Here is a 17444-nt window from a genome sequence, read left to right as displayed (position 1 = left end):
TTTTATATGTAAATATTTATTCTTATATCTATAAAAGATTTATCATAAGTGTGTGTGTATACACACACACACACACACACATATATGGGGCTTCCTGGGTGGTACTAGTTGTAAGGAACCCACCTGCCAATGCAGGAGATATAAAGAGACACAAGTTCAATCCCTGGGTTGGGAAGATCCCCTGGAGGAGGGCATAGCAACCCACTCCAGAATTCTTACCTGGAGAATCTCATGGACAGAGGAGCCTGGTGGGCTACAGTCCACGGGGTCACAAAGAATCAGACACTACTGAAGTGACTTAGCACACACAGGCATATATAGAAGACAGTTTTTTATAAAGAATTGGCTTGTGCAGTTATGGAGGCCAGCAAGTCCCAGGATCTGCAGGGTGAATCAGCAAACTGGAGGCCCAGGGGAGCTAATGGCTTAGTTCTAGTCCAAGTCTAGAGCTATCTGGACACCCTGTGATCCAGTCAAATTGGCACATAAAATTATCACAGCCTCACAGCTAAATAGTGGTGGGCTTGGGTTCGATCCCAGGACTATCTAACTCGAGAACCCATTGCCGCAGCAGCCTCTGGGCAGAGATCCAGGGCTCCCCTTTCCCAGCCTGATCTCCAGCCTCATGCCAGCTGGAAAGAAGCAACAAGTTACCAGCCAGGTCAGGCCATGGGCCAGCCAGAGATAACCAAGCGGGGCTTGGGGAAGGACTAAACAACAGCTTCTCTGTTTTAGGCAAGGCTTTACAAAGGGTTCTATGCCCTCTTGGGCGACCAGGTGAGGGCATGGGGGCTGGGGCTCCAAAGGAACTGGCCAGCAGGAGCAGGACCTCCTCTGCTCGCATCAGATGTCTAAACAGCTGTGCCTCTGTCTCCCTTCCCACCCCCTGCTCCCTGACCTAGAGAGAGAGTCATTGCTTTCAAGATTGTTGGAACTGGAAAAGCCCCCAATCTCCCCTTCTTCAAATCAGTTCCACACCATTATGCAGATGGCAAAACAGAGATCCAACGGGATTCCCCACTGAGCCAATTCAGTTCTTGTCAACCCATGTTTATAGGTCTAACTGTGTTCTAACATGTAGGGGCTCAGACGGTAAAGGAATAGAAGAGGCAAGTCCAAGAGAGTGGTTACGTGACTCTCTCCCCACCAGCCTGGAACCCCTAAGGAATAAAGATGAACCCACCTCTGTGCCTCCAAAGTGAGCACAGGGCCTACCATAGAAAAGGTTTGTATGCCGGCTATTTAGTAATGTCCTGGAGTACCTATGAGAGACACAGAGAACAGAATCTTCATGGGCTGGGGCTAGTATAAAGGTGGGTAGTGAGAGAAAAGAAGTTGAGGATAAAACATGACAGATTCCAGGCTTCAGCTCCTGGGTACATGGGGGTATCCTTCCCTAATTTGATGGACAGCTGGAAGAAGTGCAAATCTAAAGGGAAGATGACAAGCACAGCGAGGACCCTGAAATTATGAGTAAAGGTCTGGAGAAGGAAAAGTAAAAGGTTTGTTTGGGGAAGGCTGTTGGTATGTCTTGGAGAGCAGGAAGAATTAGGTATGAGTGGTAGGAGGTTTGGAATGGAGGCTGAGATTGGTCCTTGATTCCTTTCTGGCAGTGGAGAGCCACTGCAGGTCTGTAACAGATCCTCAGAGAGATGATTCCAGAAGTCACTTCCAGGACCTTCCCTGGTGGTCCAGTGGCTAAGACTCCAAGCTCCCAATGCAGGGTGCTTGGGTTCAATCCCTGGTCAGGAAACTAGATCCCACATGCTGCAACTAAGAAAGCATTCGCATGCCACAACAAAGATAAAAAAAAGATTATACATGCTGCAACTAAGAACCAGTGCAGCCAAATATATAATTTTTTTTAATTCTTAAAAAAAAAAAGGTCACTCCCAGCAAGCACCATGGAAACAGCACTGCCAGATTCCCCAGGGAGTAGGGGAGATGAAGCCAGACTCTGCCCACATCAGTGTCCACTTTCTTCCCTGTTCACCATATTTACCCCTCCCCACTCTGAGGGGTGGGGTAAACGCCCATTGGGCCGATGAAGAAACTAAGACAGGGAAGTGAAGTGTGTGCCTGGGGTCACAGCCGGGAAGAGAATCACTTGGAGCCCATCTGCCTCCTACCTTACAGAGAAAGAATAAGAGGCCCAGAGGGGAAGGTCCCCATTTTGCCCACGAGGAAGTAGAAACACAGGAAGGTTGGGTCTTTTCCAAGCTATTCAGTAAATAGTGATCAAGCCCTCCAAACATCCTGAGTGTTTTTTCATCTCTCCACAGAACTGAGCCTTTCTACGGTCCTCAAGCCCGGAGTTTCCAAAATACTTGTCTTGGCCACTGTATCTTTGGTTTAATATGATGCCACTGCGGAAACCAGATGCAACTTGACTCTGCGGACTGAGACCCAGGGAGGGGGAAACAACCTCCCATCACCCAGAAGATCAGAGTCTAAGGTCAACGGCTATTTCCCTGGGCTGTCCCATAGAGTGGCAGGATAGAGGCTCGAGGGGTGGTGGGAGCAGCCTCTGGGTGACCATGGGAAACGTCTCTGGGGAAACGAAGATTCTGAGGCCCAGAGATGGCAAGGGGCTGGCCCCAAGCTCCGTCAGCTGAGACCTGCTGTTGCCCTACCTCAGCACTTGGTGAGCACCAGGTACTTTCTGGCGGTGAGGAGGATGGGCCCGGGCCCCGTGTTCACCCCACATCCCACCATGAGAGCGCACCAGGAGCGAGGGGCTTTCCACTCAGATCCCCGAGAGAAGTTGCTCCATCATCCTGTCTCACCACAACCATTTCCTTCTCTAAAAACTCCCTTCCCCACAGGCCCTGAGGCCAGCCAGGCTCTTCTCAACACAGCGGGACTAGCTTCTCAGGCTGAAGCCGAGCTCAGGAATGTCCCAGGAGGCCCTCTTACTTCTGCCATGGCCACAGAGGGTGTGTGCCAGGTTGGCCCCAGGCTGGGCCCGGCCTGAAGCTAGCCACTCTCTGAGAGGAAGAGTCACACACTCCCACTGTTGCAAAGCCCTCACACAAAGAGCTCACTTGATCCTCACAGCCAGCCCGCGGCGGCGGAACAGTTATTACCAATGGCCCTTTTCCAGGTAAGGAAAGTGAAAGCAGGAAGGAGCTCTGAGTAATAACGACTTTTCCGTCTGACTGAGCAGTTTGTTCCTTCTAAGGGTCTGCTCAGCAGTGTATCAGCAGAGCATCAGGTTCTGAGTTTTGTTTAGCTTTCGCAGACTTTTTTGGAAGTTGCCTGTGAAAGAGCCAAGCCTCGCTCGTCGTTTCCAAAGCGGAAGCCCCGGGGATTCGGGAAACTGGAGTAGGAAAGGAGACTTGACTTAGCGAAGTTCACACACGGCAAGTGAACTAACTGGCTGGGGTCGTACTTGGCGGCGGGAAGCACCTGCCAGGCTTGTACCCTCACACCCGGGCTGCCGCCTGCCGCCTCCCATCCCTAGGCCTCAGCTTCTCGGCCCTTCCAGAGCTCACGTCTCCGGTGGGGCCGCAGACTGTGGGAGCCGGGTGTGCTGAAATCCGTCTACCTCTGTGGGTGGAAAGATTCCGACCCCACCCTCTTTGGGCTCCGGCAGCTCCTCCAGCCCCCGCTGGCCTCCCTGACCCTTCCAGCCCTGCCCCCGCCCCGCCCCCTATACGCCAAGCACCTGAGACTTGAAAGGCTCCACCCCCAGCGGTGCGACAGGTGTAAGGGGCGGGGCCAGGCCGAAGCTCTGCCCCTCTACCTGCGGAGGCCCACCTTGGGAGACGAAAGGTTCTCTCCCCCTAGAAGAAAGAAAGTCTGGCTGGTAGGTGTCGCCAGCAGTTACTGACTCATGCACTCATCCATTCTTTCATTCAACCTCCCTGATGTTTATTCATGCACTTCCTCCGCAAATTCTTAACCCCCTTCTAATTCTCTCACTAGACTCTTCCGGACAGCCAAACTGGATCACGCCTTTTTCTGAACCCTGGGGACACAGAAATGCACAAGGTGGACACAATCTCTGACCTGGAGGAGTTTAGTAGTGCAAGGGGCACGGCAGCCTGTGACTGGTACTGTAAAGGATGGGCGCAAGGCAGCAAGGAAACAGTGAAGAAGCGTCATGTGTAAGAGCATCCAGGCAAGGCTACAGAGAGGAGTGGTGTCCCACCTGGATCAGGAAGGGAGCAACAACTGGCCAGGTGGAGTTAGCAATAGTAACAACCCAAATATAAGCTCTTTGCAGTCTCTTACTATGCACTCTGGCTTCCCTGGCGGCTCAGCGGTAAAGAATCCGCCTGCCAACACAGAAGACGCGAGTTTGATCCCTGGGTGGGGAAGATTCCCCTGAAAAAGGAAATGGCCACCCACTCTAGTATTTTTGTCTGGGAGATCCAATAGACAGAGAATCCTGGCGGGATGCAGTCCGTGGGGTCGCAAAAGAGTGGGACACGACTTAGCAACTAAAACAACAACTATGTGCTTTATTTCCATTAATTTTCGTCTTTATCACAATCCTGGGAAGTAGAGATTATCACCTTCATTTTACAGATGAGAAAATTGAGGCTTCAGGAGTTTAAATCAGTGTTGTATGAAAGGAGAGAAGGTTAGCACTTCCCTTGACAAGGATAGAAGAGGCTCTCTGGCCTGACAACACGCATACGGTTAAGGCATTGCCACCTACTTCGTGGCATCTAACCACTGTTTTTCACCCGTGGCGGATTCAAGCTGATGTATGGCAAAATCAATACAATATTGTAAAGTAATTAGCCTCCAATTAAAATAAATAAATTTTTTTAAAAATTAAAAATAAAAAAAAAATCAAACTACCAAAAAAAAAAAAAAAGTTTAAATCAATTGTCCAAAGTGATACAACCAATAAATACAAAACCCAGAATCTGAGCCAGGTCCATTTCTGAGTTTAGACCTAGATTTAAGTTTAAAAATACAGAATGTTAAACATAAAGGCCTGGAGGCTATATCAAAAATATTAGCAATGGTAGTCTCTGGGAGATGAGTTTATATTATTATACATTTGAATTATGTATGAGATGAGATATCTGTATATGTTAGAATTCACAATTTCCCTATGGTAGATTAGTTTTGCTTTCTCCAATTCTTTTTTCTTTCTCTCAAAATGGAAATTGCTTGACAGTGGTGTTTTTCCCTTGGTTACAAAAATATAGGGTCATTTTTGAAAATCAGCCCATTTAAAAATAATCATTTCCAGTGATTAGTTTCCCTCTGTGTTTTCCTAACTTACTGCATCAAGCATTTTTACTTTTGTAATTCAAAAGCAAATGCTATTTTTAAGAAATGAATTGCACACATCGAGGACTGAGTGATCCGAACAACTAGAACTCAGACAGTTCCTGAGAAAAAGGCTTGGGGGTTTTGGTTGACCTCAGACCAGAGTGAGTCATCCCAGTGAAGTAGCTGCCAAACACTGGGCAGACAAGTAGAATCACGGGTCTCAGACTGGAGAAGGAATCCTCCCTTGTGCCTCAGGGCTGTCAGACTTTAGGTGGGCTGGAGAGCTGCCCTGTAGCTGAGGAGAACCTAAGTGCAGTTGAAGGATCTTGGAACAGAGGCACACGGGGAGAGGTCTTCACAATACACGTACAGTTGGCATGCAGGTATGGGCAGGGTGACCAAGGGGGCTTAACTTGTCTGGAGAAATAGTGAGCAAGGAGAGGCTAGAAGCCCATCTCACTAACTGATCACATTAGGAGACCTTCCTAATGTTTGTAGAATAGGAATAGGAAGAGATACATCCCCAACTCAATATCTCAGAGGGAATGTGCTGGAACTATAACAATAATGAGAATTGGTGTGTGCCAGACTCTGTATGCCTAGCACATATAGGTAATAAGTTATAATATATGTAATTATATACAATATATAATACTAATTATGTTGATTATTATATATAATACATGGTATGTTATATAATTGGAACTTCCCAGGTGGCTCAGTGGTAAAAGAATCCTCCTGCAATATAGGAGATGCAGGTTTGATCCCTGGATGGGAAATATCCCCTGGAGAAGGAAATGGCAATCCACTCCAGTATTCTTGCCTGGGAAATCCCATGGACAGAGGAGCCTGGCAGGCTATGGTCCAGAGGGTCACATAGAGTCAGACATGACTGAAGCAACTTAGCACATACACGAGTGTGTGTCTGTGTGTGTGTGTATGTTTGTGTGTGTGTATAGTTAGGCATAAAGAGCCTAGTTGGTATATATATATCAGTGGCTTTCAAATTCAATCTATACTAGACTCCTCTGGAAGGCCTCTTGCAACACAGACTGCTGGGTCCCATTCCAAGAGTCACAGATTCAGTATATCAGAAGCGGGGCTAATTCACAGGTGATTAAATGTGGCTGGTCTGGGAACCATACTTTGAGAACCACAATATACTTTATCTTATTATTTGTCACAACCTCCTTGCAGTAGAGATTCTGTTATTATCCCCATTTTATAGATCAAAAAACAAACAAAACACATCATCTGAGGTTCCTCACAGAGGCAAAATTACTGTTTACAGCTAGTAAGTGGCAGAACCTAGATTTGAATCTAGGCTTTTCTGATTCCAAAGTTCATGCTTAACAAAAACAATCAGTTCTTTTTTTTTTTTTTTCAATCAATTGATAAGTAGAAATCAAGATTGCATTGACTGAAATTAATGCAACATTGTAAATCAACAATACTTCAATAACATTTTTAAAAAGATTCTATGGTTTGGTAACAAATTGTTCCTTGGAGTTATCAAAAAAAAAGTCAAAATTTTGATCCCCAGAAGAAGCTGGACAGGAGTTACCAGTGTTTCAGAGGTACAGAAAGAGCAATGCCTTGAGGGAGGAAGAGGGACTTTGGATATACCTTGTCTAAGTTTTCTCAGTTCTCACAGTTTCAGGATCTTGTGCTGTGGGTTCTCTGCTAAAGCAGTTGTTCTTCCTTTTCTTAGGATGCAATATACCAAATGTGCATTGACCATCTTGTTCAATTGAGCAGGGTAGGCTGAATGATGGCCACCAATGATATCAGGTCCTAAACCCCAGAAGCTATGAATGTTACCTTATATGGCAAAAGGAACTTTACAGATGTGTTTATATCAAGAATCTTAGACCTAAACAGACATTTCTCCAAAGAAGACATACAGACGGCCAATAAACACATGAAAAAATGTTCAACATCACTCATTATTAGAGAAATGCAAATCAAAACTACCCTGAGGTATCACCTCACACTCTTCAGAATGGCCATCATCAAAAAAAAAAAAAAAGATCTACAAACAATAAATGCTGGAGAGGATGGGGAAAAAAGGGAACCCTCTTGCCCTGTTGGTGGGAATGTAAACTGATACAGCCACTATGGAGAATAATATGGTGATTCTTTAAAAAAAAACTAGGAATAAAACTACTATATGATTCAGCAATCCCACTACTGGGCATTTAACCTAAGAAAATCGTAATTCAAAAAGACACATTTAATACTTAGGAATAAATTTACCTAAAGAAACAAAAACCCTATATATAGAAAACTATAAAACACTGATGAAAGAAATCAAATATGACACAAATAGATGGAGAAATATACCGTGTTCATGGATTGGAAGAATCAATATAGTGAAAATGGGTATACTACCCAAAGCAATCTACAGATTCAATGCAATCCCTATCAAGTTACCAATAGTATTTTTCACAGAACTAGAACAAATAATGTCACAATTTGTATGGAAATATAAAATATAAGAAACCTCAAATAGCCAAAGCAATCTTGAGAAAGAAGAATGGAAGAATCAACCTGCCTGACTTCAGACTATACTACAAAGCTACAGTCATCAAGACAGAATGGTACTGGCACAAAGACAGAAATATAGATCAATGGAACAAAATAGAAAGCCCAGAGATAAGTCCACTCACCTACAGACAACTTATCTTTGACAAAGGAGGCAAAAATATACAATGGAGAAAAAAAACAAAGTGGTGCTGGGAAAACTGGTCAACCATCTGTAAAAAAATAAAGCTAGAACACTTTCTAACACCACACACAAAAATAAACTCAAAATGGATTAGAGATCTAAATGTAAGACCAGAAACTATAAAACTCCTATAGGAAAACATAAGCAAAACACTCTGACATAAATCACAGCAAGATCCTCTATGACCCACCTCCCAGAGTAATGGAAATAAAAGCAAAACTAAACAAATGACACCTAATTAAACTTAAAAGATTTTGCACAACAAAGGAAACTATAAGCAAGGTGAAAAGACAGCTTTCAGAATGAGAGAAAATAATAGCAAATGAAGCAACTGACAAAGAATTAATCTCAAAAATATATAAGCAGTTCATGCAGATCAATACCAGAAAAATAAATGACCCAATCAAAAAATGGGCCAAAGAACTAAACAGACATTTCTCCAAAGAAAACATATAGATGGCTAACAAACACATGAAAAGATGCTCAACATCACTCATTGTCAGAGAAATGCAAATCAAAACTACATTAAGGTACCACCTCATGCCAGTCAGAATGGCTGCTATCAAAAAGTCTACAAACAATAAATGCTGGAGAGGGTGTGGAGAAAAGGGAACCCTCTTACACTGTTGGTGGTACAGTGTACAACCACTATGGAGAACAGTGTGGCGATTCCTTAAAAAATTGGAACTAGAACTGCCATATGACCCAGCAATCCCACTGCTGGGCATACACACTGAGGAAACCAGAATTGAAAGAGACACGTGTACCCCAATGTCCATTGCAGCACTGTTTACAATAGCTAGGACAATAGATGTCCATTGGCAGATGAATGGATAAGAAAGCTGTGGTACATATACACAGTGGAATATTACTCAGCCATTAAAAAGAATGCATTGGAATCAGTTCTAATGAGGTGGATGAAACTGGAGCCTATTATACAGAGTGAAGTAAGTCAGAAAGAAAAACACCAATACAGTATATTAACAGATATATATGGAATTTAGAAAGATGGGAATGAAAATCCTATACATGGGATAGCAAAAGAGACACAGATATAAAGAACAGACTTTTGGACTCTCTGGGATGCTTTGAGGAAATAGCATTGAAACGTGTATTACCATACATGAAATAGATGACCAGTCCAAGTTTGATGCATGAAACAGGGCACTCAAAGCCAGTGCACTGGGACAACTCAGAGGGATGGGGTGGGGAGGGAGGTGGCAGTGGGGTTTGGGATGGGGGACACATGTCCACCCATAGCTGCTTCATGTCAATGTATGGCAAAAAAAAAAAAACCCACCACGATATTGTAAAGTAATTAGCCTCCAATTAAAATAAATAAATAAGTGTTTTTTAAAAAGACACTTGTACCCCAATGTTCATTGCCACACCATTTACCACAGTCAGGACATGGAAACAACCTAGCTGTCCATCAAGAGATGAATGGGTAAAGAAGTTGTGATACATGTATACTAATCTGCCATAAAAAGGAATGAATTTGAGTCAGTGGATGAGTAGTGAGGTAGATGAACCTAGAGCCTGTTATATACAGAGTGTGGCAAATCAGAAAGAAAAAAACAGATACGTGTATTAACACATATGTATGAAATCTAGGAAGATGGTACCCATGAACCTATTTGCAGGGCAGGAACAGAGACACAGACATAGAGAACAGATTTGTGGACACAGTGGGAGAAGGAGCAGGCGGGATGAATTGAGAGAGCAGCACTGAAATATATGCATTACCATGTGCAAAATGGGAAGCCGCTGTATGACACAGAGAGCTCAACCTGGTGCTCTGTGACAACCGAGAGGGCTGGGAGGTGGGAGGGAGGTTCAGGAGGGAAGGGACACATGCATACTGATGGCTAATTCACGTTGTTTTATGGCAGAAACCAACACAACATTGTAAAGCAATTATCCTCAAATTAAAAATAAATTTTTGTAAAAGAAAATTAAAATGGGGAGATCATCCTGGGTTATCACAGTGGGCCTATACAGTCACAAGGATCCCCACAGGAGAGAAGGCAAGCACAGAGAAAGAGACTGGAAGATGTGATACTGCTAGTTTTGAAGATAGAGGAAAGGCCACAAGCCAAGGAATGCAGCTCTAGCATGATTGAAAAAGCAAGGAAACAGATTCTTCCCCAAAGCCTCCAGAAGAAATGCAAGCCCTGTCAATACCTTGATTTTAGCCCCCGCGAGACCCTTTTTGGATCTCTGACCTCCAACTATAAGATAAAAATATTGTCTTAAACCATTAAATTTATGGTAATGTGTTTCAGAAGCTACAGGAAACTGTTATGAAATTTAGTGCTCCAAATAGAAAACTGCCTCTGGTTGTCACAGAAATGTGTGAGCCAATAAATATGCACACATCCAAGCTCACACTCACATGGCTTCTGCCTGGTGCACGGAGAGGAGCAGGTGCAGGCGGGTGCCTCAGTGGCTTCCGGCCTCAAAGAGTGAGAGTACCTGTAGCCGTCTGGACCCACACAGACAATTCTGGTCTGTCTTCCAGTAAGTAAGAAAGCAAAGGTGATTCATTCCCTCAATAAACATTTACTGAGTACCTGCTCTGTGCCCGGTTTCACGCTGGATATGGGTATGAGAGATGAGGCAATCAAATCGTCGTGGGCTTCCGGTCCAGGGGTGGGGTACAGAAATACAATACTCTTTCACGTTCATAATTATAGTGTGGGTGTCTCAGAAGGAGGCTCAATTCAAAAGTCAGCACCCAGGTGGAAAGCATATATTGTTCACAATTACATTTGAAAACCCCTAAATTACCTATAATGCACAATAATTTTTTTAAACTGATGAAGTTGATTGCCTGATTGTTCTTTTTTCCCCCAGAAATGGCAGCTTTGTTTATTTATTTATTTTTGACCGTGCCATGTGGCATCCAGGATGGTTCCCTGACTAAGAATCTCACTCAGGCCTCCACCATGAAAGCGCCATAAACTAACCACTAGGCCACCAAAGAACTCCACACAATAATTCTTTTGCATGCTTAGATCTGAGAACTCAGCCAAAGGGAGTGACTAAAGGAAAGGCTGTCTTAAGATATCTGCACATTGAAGCCACTCTGCCTTTAAGAAAAAGACCCTATCTCTAGGGGTGAATTGAGATTGGGCAGAGAATTTGGGAGTGCTCCTGGCAGCTGCAGGGTGATTCCAATCTGTCTTTATATTAAGCATCTATCATCTTAGTGAAATGTTCAAAGATTAGTTTGTTTTTATGAGGATAATACAAACTCTGGAGTTGCATCTTTGGGGGTCAGTTGGAGGATGAAACTGAAGTGAAAGTGTTAGTTGCTCAGTTGTGTCCAACTCTTTGCAACCCCATGGACTGTAGCCCGCCAGGCTCCTCTGTCCATGGGATTCTCCAGGCAAGAATACTGGAGTGGGTTGCCATTCCCTTCTCCAGGGGATATTCCTGACCCAGGGATCAAATCTTGGTCTTCTGCACTGCACTGCAGGCAGATTCTTTATCATCTGAGCCACCAGGGAAGCCTGATGGAGGGAGGGTAAGTTGATGTTTTAAATGTGCTTTGGATATGAATCTACAGGGCAAACTGTGGTCAGCATTATTATAGGAAAGAGCTGAACCCATGAGAATCTATGGTTGGGGAAGCATGGGGTCCCACAGAGGTCTTCCCAGAGGAAGTGACACTGAACTGATACCTACGGGTCAGGTGGACAGGTGCACATTAACCACGCAATACCACTAACTGGGAGAATATTCCAGACACGCCAAAGTACCTCAGATGTGGCTAGAGCTGAGACCTCCTCTGTAGACCCAAGACAGTGACACCCACAGTCTTTTGCTGCCCAAAGAAACTCTGGGACTCTCTGTCCTAACACTGAGACTTTTAGGGATCCTTGTCTGTGAACCCTAGGCAATGTTCCACTTTGTAGGAACTGCTGGGGACTTCTTAAGACTAGGGATTTCTCGCTCCCGCATGGGGAACTGTTTGTTTTCTGGAACCGTGTGGTGAGGCTCCGCAGGGAGTGGTCCTAGAATCTGTCCTGACATTAACTCGCCGAGTGATCTTGGGCCAGTCACTTCTCTCTAGACCTTGATTTGTCCATCTGTAAAGCGGGTTGAGCCCTCCTCTGGGGTTGTGGAGAAATAGCACCCTACAGTGGTTTGAAACCCCAGGCTGTGGCACTAGCTCTGAATGGGAGTCCTGACGCCACTATTTACTGGGACCTGGGGCAAGTCATTTTACCTCTCTGAGGCTCCATTTCCTCATCTGTAAAACAGGGGCCTTTGTTCTCATCCCTCTGGATTGTACGAGGATTAAGTGAGATCAGGGACATAAAGCATTTGTTGCCCTTGCAGCTGCAGTCATTTTTTGTTATGGTTGTGAAATGGAATGAGTTAACTCTGCTGATTTCTGCAGAATGCACCACCCTCAGGGTTTACCACCAGTGCAATCTCGGCAAACAGCGTCAGAAGGTCCTCTGATGGATATTCAGGGAAACACCCAGAACTGGGTAGCTGCATTTGGCAGGAACAGAGGAAACTCCCCACGGGGAAAGTTATGATGGGTGGGCGGTGGCTGCACTAACTTGTGAGTACAAAGATGATTCCCAGACGGAGCTGTAGGAGTGGGCCTGGGATGGAGTCTGCGTGGCCTGAAATAGCTCAGGGTGGGAAAGGAAATGTCTCTTGCCCTCAGCTGGTAATCAGGGCCAGGACAGCTGGGACAGAATGGGCAGGAGGAGGACTGAGTCTTCACTCGCCGATGACAAGCTCCTGAGCCTCTGGTCCCACCCCACTCTGATTCTGACCATCTGGTGTCTATTCATATTGCAGCTTAGACAGTCTGACTGTGCTTTATACAAGAGATAGGAAACTGAGTCCCCGAAAAGAACGGGGACTTGCCCAAGATCACATAGCAAATCAGAACTAGAATTGACGTCTCTCGGTTTCAGATCCAAGAATCTCTGACTGCATCAGGCAGCCTTCTTGACTCGGTCAAGTGAGTGTGTAGCTGGTAGTTGCCTGGCAACTGCAGCAGTCCCACATGTTTTCTATCTCCACACTTCCATGGGAATCAGGCCACCCAGTGACTGGGCTCAGACCTCAGAAACAAGTCTCTAGCTTACGGGACAGCTGGCAAGGTTTCTCTTTCTGATGCACTGACCAGGGCAAGGCACAGGCAGTTCCCTTCCAGGCTCTAGGGGTCCTCCCAGGCATCGCAGACTTGTCTGTCTTTCCAGCTCAGGGACAGACTCCCATGATGCCTTCCCTCTAGGCAGAGCTGAGCCGTGGGCTGTCAGCACACACAGCAGCAAGTGATGGAGAGGAAAAGCCAGCCGAGGCCTTTCCATCACCACTGGGAGGCACCTTAGGAGAGTGCCTCATTGGCTAAGTGACCCTAGTCAGGTCACTCTACCTCTCTGAGTTGGTTCCTTCATCTGTAAAATGGGGTTCTTCATATCTATCTCTCACATCTGGATAAGGAGCAAATGAAACAATGAAAGTTAAAGTACCAGGCCTTGAAGTGGGTACTTAGTCTGATACCTGGATCAGTTAGCTTTATTAATTGTAAACAAGTCTGCTCTAGGTTATCTAGCAGAAAAGGGCCAGAGAATCAGACTGAGAGGCTACATGGCTAAGAAACGACAGCCCCAGAATGTAAGCACATGGTGCAGGGTGGGCAGCGTGCACCGGGGGGATGCTCTTCAGGCTCAATTCCCTGACACCCCTGTGTAACACTGCACCCTCCTTCCTCCTCAGCATTCCCCGACCCCCTCATCCTGCTTAGCCCTTATCATTTTACTGACTATGGTTACAAGTTGTCTGCTTTCCCTTGTAAGCACCGTGAGAGCACGGATCTTTGTTTTGTTCACTAAACAAAGTATGGCACATAGTAGGTGTTCAAAAATATTTATTGAATGAATGTCAGCAAGGTCCCTGAGGTCACACAGCTAGGGAGCAGCATGACTGTGGTTAGAATCCGATTTTATTTGACCCCAAAGCTATAGAATCTTCTTCCTAGGGCTGTTATGAGACTCAAATGAGTTCACTTGTGTTAGCCACTTAGTGCCTGGTATAAAGGTTTTTGTACCATAAACATGGGCCATCATTATCATTGCCATCATCATCATCATCATTACCATCATTATTATTGACAGGGGCCCCCTCTTCTCTCCTCGTGGGCTCATTTTTCTAAACTCCATAATAGTTCATCCAGCAATCTGGTGTATGACTTCAAGCCTGGGCAGACACACTGACATGACCCTCAGGAAGGAAAAATACAGGTCCCTCTGAGCAGCCCTGCCTCCCCCTTCAGACCCCCACTCCTCCAACCCCCAAACCCCCACCCCCACAAGACCCAATCCTCTATGTGGCCCCGCCTATATTGTAACTGACCTGAATTGTTCTCTCACTGTGGCAAACAACACAGACTTCCTGTGTTTTGAGAAAGGGGAAGTCCAGCAATTTACCTTGAATCACTTGTTTCAAGAAGGAAGCCCCTGCAGTTGGCAGAAGGTAGCGGAAGGTGGAAGGCTGCCCAAATAGAGAAAGGAGGATTCTAGGAGTCCCACCACTTTGTGACTCTATGCTGAGCAAGTCTCCTCTCTGGCCTTTTCTCATTTGGAAAACAGGAGAGTGGTCTTTATCTCACCCACCCCTCTGCGTTGTACTAGTATCAGTTAGTGTGTGTGAAGAGCTGGGAATATGTAAACATTTGTGCAACTGGAAGGTCTTGAAATGGCCTCCGAGTCCAGAAGTTAAAAATACCCTGATCTGGATTCAAATCCTGCCTCCGTCACTTTCTAGCTGTGTGTTCCTGGACAAGTAATGGAACCTCTCTGAGTCTTGGTTTCTTTTTCTATGAAATCGGCTTTTGGTTTGCTCAGCTGTGAAATAATAGCTTATCTCCTAAACTGGTTTTGAGGGTTAAGTGAGAATGGCACGTCAAGGCTAGGAGAGACCTGGGCACAGAGCAAGCCCTCAGGAACGGTGGCCCTTGTTTTTAATCCTCGATGACCTCTCACTTCCTCACCTCTCCCATGTGTTACCTTGTCCAGTCCCTTTTGTACTCAGGACAAATCCCCTTCTGAGACTGCTTCTCATAGACCTTCCCCCACACCTATGAGGCCACAGATAATTGTGAAAATAGCTTTACTGATTACAAAAGTAGTAAATCCATGCTAGAAAAAAATTTAAGCAAATAAGTAAGAAGAAGAAAATAGAGATTACACATAACTTCACCACCGAGAGATAATCACCATCGATTGGGTGACTTTCCTTCCTGATTTCTTTTTAATGAATGTGTAACAGGATGTTAAATGCAAGTTTCCTGTCATTTTGGCAGAGGTAACAAATGCCACGAACCGCGGACCACCCAGGCAGGGCATGCCTGAAGGATGGAGAAACCGTTTCTACCAGCAGTATCCCATCACCCACCTTATGAGAGGCTGTGTCTCTGTGTGAGAGAGAGAGAGACAGAGACAGAGATGAAGGGAGAGGAGAGGCTGGTTAGGAGGGATTTCTTTTGGAGAGGATTGTTGCTTATTCTTTGGTCCCCACTACAAAACCCCCTCCACCCGAGAGAGGTGGTAGACTTGAAGGGAACAACCTAGTGAGTCTGAGATGTACCTGGGGTCCGCAGACCAAAGAGAATGGCAAGTATAAAGCAATGGCACTCTCTTCTATTGTTAGAGGAACTACTGACTGAAACTGCCCACCCTGGCCAGACACCAGAGTAACCGCTTGCATGAGCAATCTTAAATAGGAGGTCCTGGTAAGGAATGTGGAACTAACAAGCTACCACCAACTGGGAGAATTCAGGAAAGGTCAAAAGGAGAGACGAAGGTTCATATCTCCTACCAACTTCCCAGAACCCTTCTCACTGGGATCCATCTTGGCTGAGTGATGGGTATTCCACCAGGAAGGACCCTCAATCAGAGTGATCGGCCAGAGACAACCCAGGCACTAGCCTAATTACCATGAAACTCGAGACTTCAAGCCATGTGGTAGAGTAGTCCTCCTGGGTTCCCTTGCCCTGCTGCTCTCCGCCTGGGCACCCCTTTCCAATAAAGTCTCTTGGACTGTCAGCACATGTGTCTCTTTGGACAATTCATTTCTGAGTATTAGAAAAGAGCCCATTTTCGGACCCTGGAAGGGGTTCCCCTTGCAACTCTATCACTTACACTTCACCCAACACAGAGCTTATCAGGCTGAATTTTTAAATATCCACCGAGTTGTCTGCCTCCCAGCTTGTCCTGGAAAAGACTTTCAGATAGTCTAGGCCTTGTATCCCCTAGCACTTAGGTGATGTTTGATAAATGTGCTGGTGAATCAGGAGAAGACTGAAGAAGCTGTGGCATCGAAAGCAGAATGAATAAGGGTTTTAGACCCACACAGATCTAAGTTCAAATCCTGCCTCTACCACTCCGTAGCTGTGTTCTCTTTGGGGAAGTCACATGATATCTCTTACCTCATTTTTTTTAACTTGTAAAATGAGAATAATTTGAGCATCTGTTCTGCGAGTTTCAAATGAAATGAAATCAAGCAGTGGCACATAGTACATGTTCTAGCAATGATGAATGAATGAAGACACTGTAGTCTTGGAAACTGCACAGTGGCTGGACCTCCTAAGAATTCCTCTTTGAACTGATACAATTCTGGAATTTCTGGATTTTTTTTTCTGAATAGTTTCTTTATCTATCAAAACTATTTCTGGATAGTTTCCCTGCTCCTTTTTCCATCATCGTCATCATATTATCATTATCATCAGCTGCTAGTTGTATGGAAATTCCATGACCTGGTCTCATTTAAATCTCACAATAAACCTGTGAGATCTATAATCCCCACTCCACAGGCAAGAAAACTGAGGCCTAGAAAGGGTGAATCACTTCCTTAAGAGCATGAATATCTTAGACTTCAGGGCGCTGCTTTTGGTCTTCCTTAAACTAATTGATTTAATGTGTACTCAATACCCCCTTCTGTGTGTCAGGCACTTGAAATTACTGGCTTGGCTCCTGTCCCCTTATAGATGAATGAGAAGGACAGACACACAAATTAAAACAATAATTATAACTCTGCATGGTAAGTGCTGTCCAGAAAAAAACCAAAAAAGATGATTATTTCTTCTGCTCAGGGCAATTAGCTGGAGAGCAAGTCCAGCCTACTATTTCCTATCTCTGTGACTTTGGGCAACTCACTTCACCTCTTTGGGCTTTAATTTCCTCATTGGTAAAGGGGACCAAGGCTGTGGTGGGTCCTCATTGCATCACTTGGGCTTTGTCTAGTTGCAGTGAGAGAGCCCACTGCAGTGTGTGGGCTTCTCGTAGCAGTGGCTTCTCCGGTTGTAGAGCACAGGCTCTAGGTGCACAGGCCTCAGTAGTTGCAGCACGGGGGCTCAGTAGTTTCAGCTCACAGGCTCTAGAACACAGACTCAGTAATTGTGGCACACAGGCTTAGTTGCTCCATGGCATGTGGGATCTTCTCAGACCAG

The 17444-nt window shown here is 45.2% G+C and overlaps 1 non-coding gene across 1 annotated transcript; it reads left to right on the top strand.

Moving 5' to 3' along the window:
• Nucleotides 1-4566: 4566 nt before the first annotated feature.
• Nucleotides 4567-4692, top strand: LOC120855233. The gene has a single exon (XR_005719200.1). It is a non-coding gene; the product is annotated as a U6atac minor spliceosomal RNA (small nuclear RNA).
• The last annotated feature ends 12752 nt before the right edge of the window (nucleotides 4693-17444 follow it).

This window comes from Oryx dammah, unplaced genomic scaffold (genome assembly GCF_014754425.2).
Source record: "Oryx dammah isolate SB20612 unplaced genomic scaffold, SCBI_Odam_1.1 HiC_scaffold_27, whole genome shotgun sequence".
Taxonomy (NCBI): domain Eukaryota; kingdom Metazoa; phylum Chordata; class Mammalia; order Artiodactyla; family Bovidae; genus Oryx; species Oryx dammah.
The sequence above is the reverse complement of the archived record's forward strand: the minus strand, read 5'-3'. Positions and strand labels throughout refer to the sequence as shown.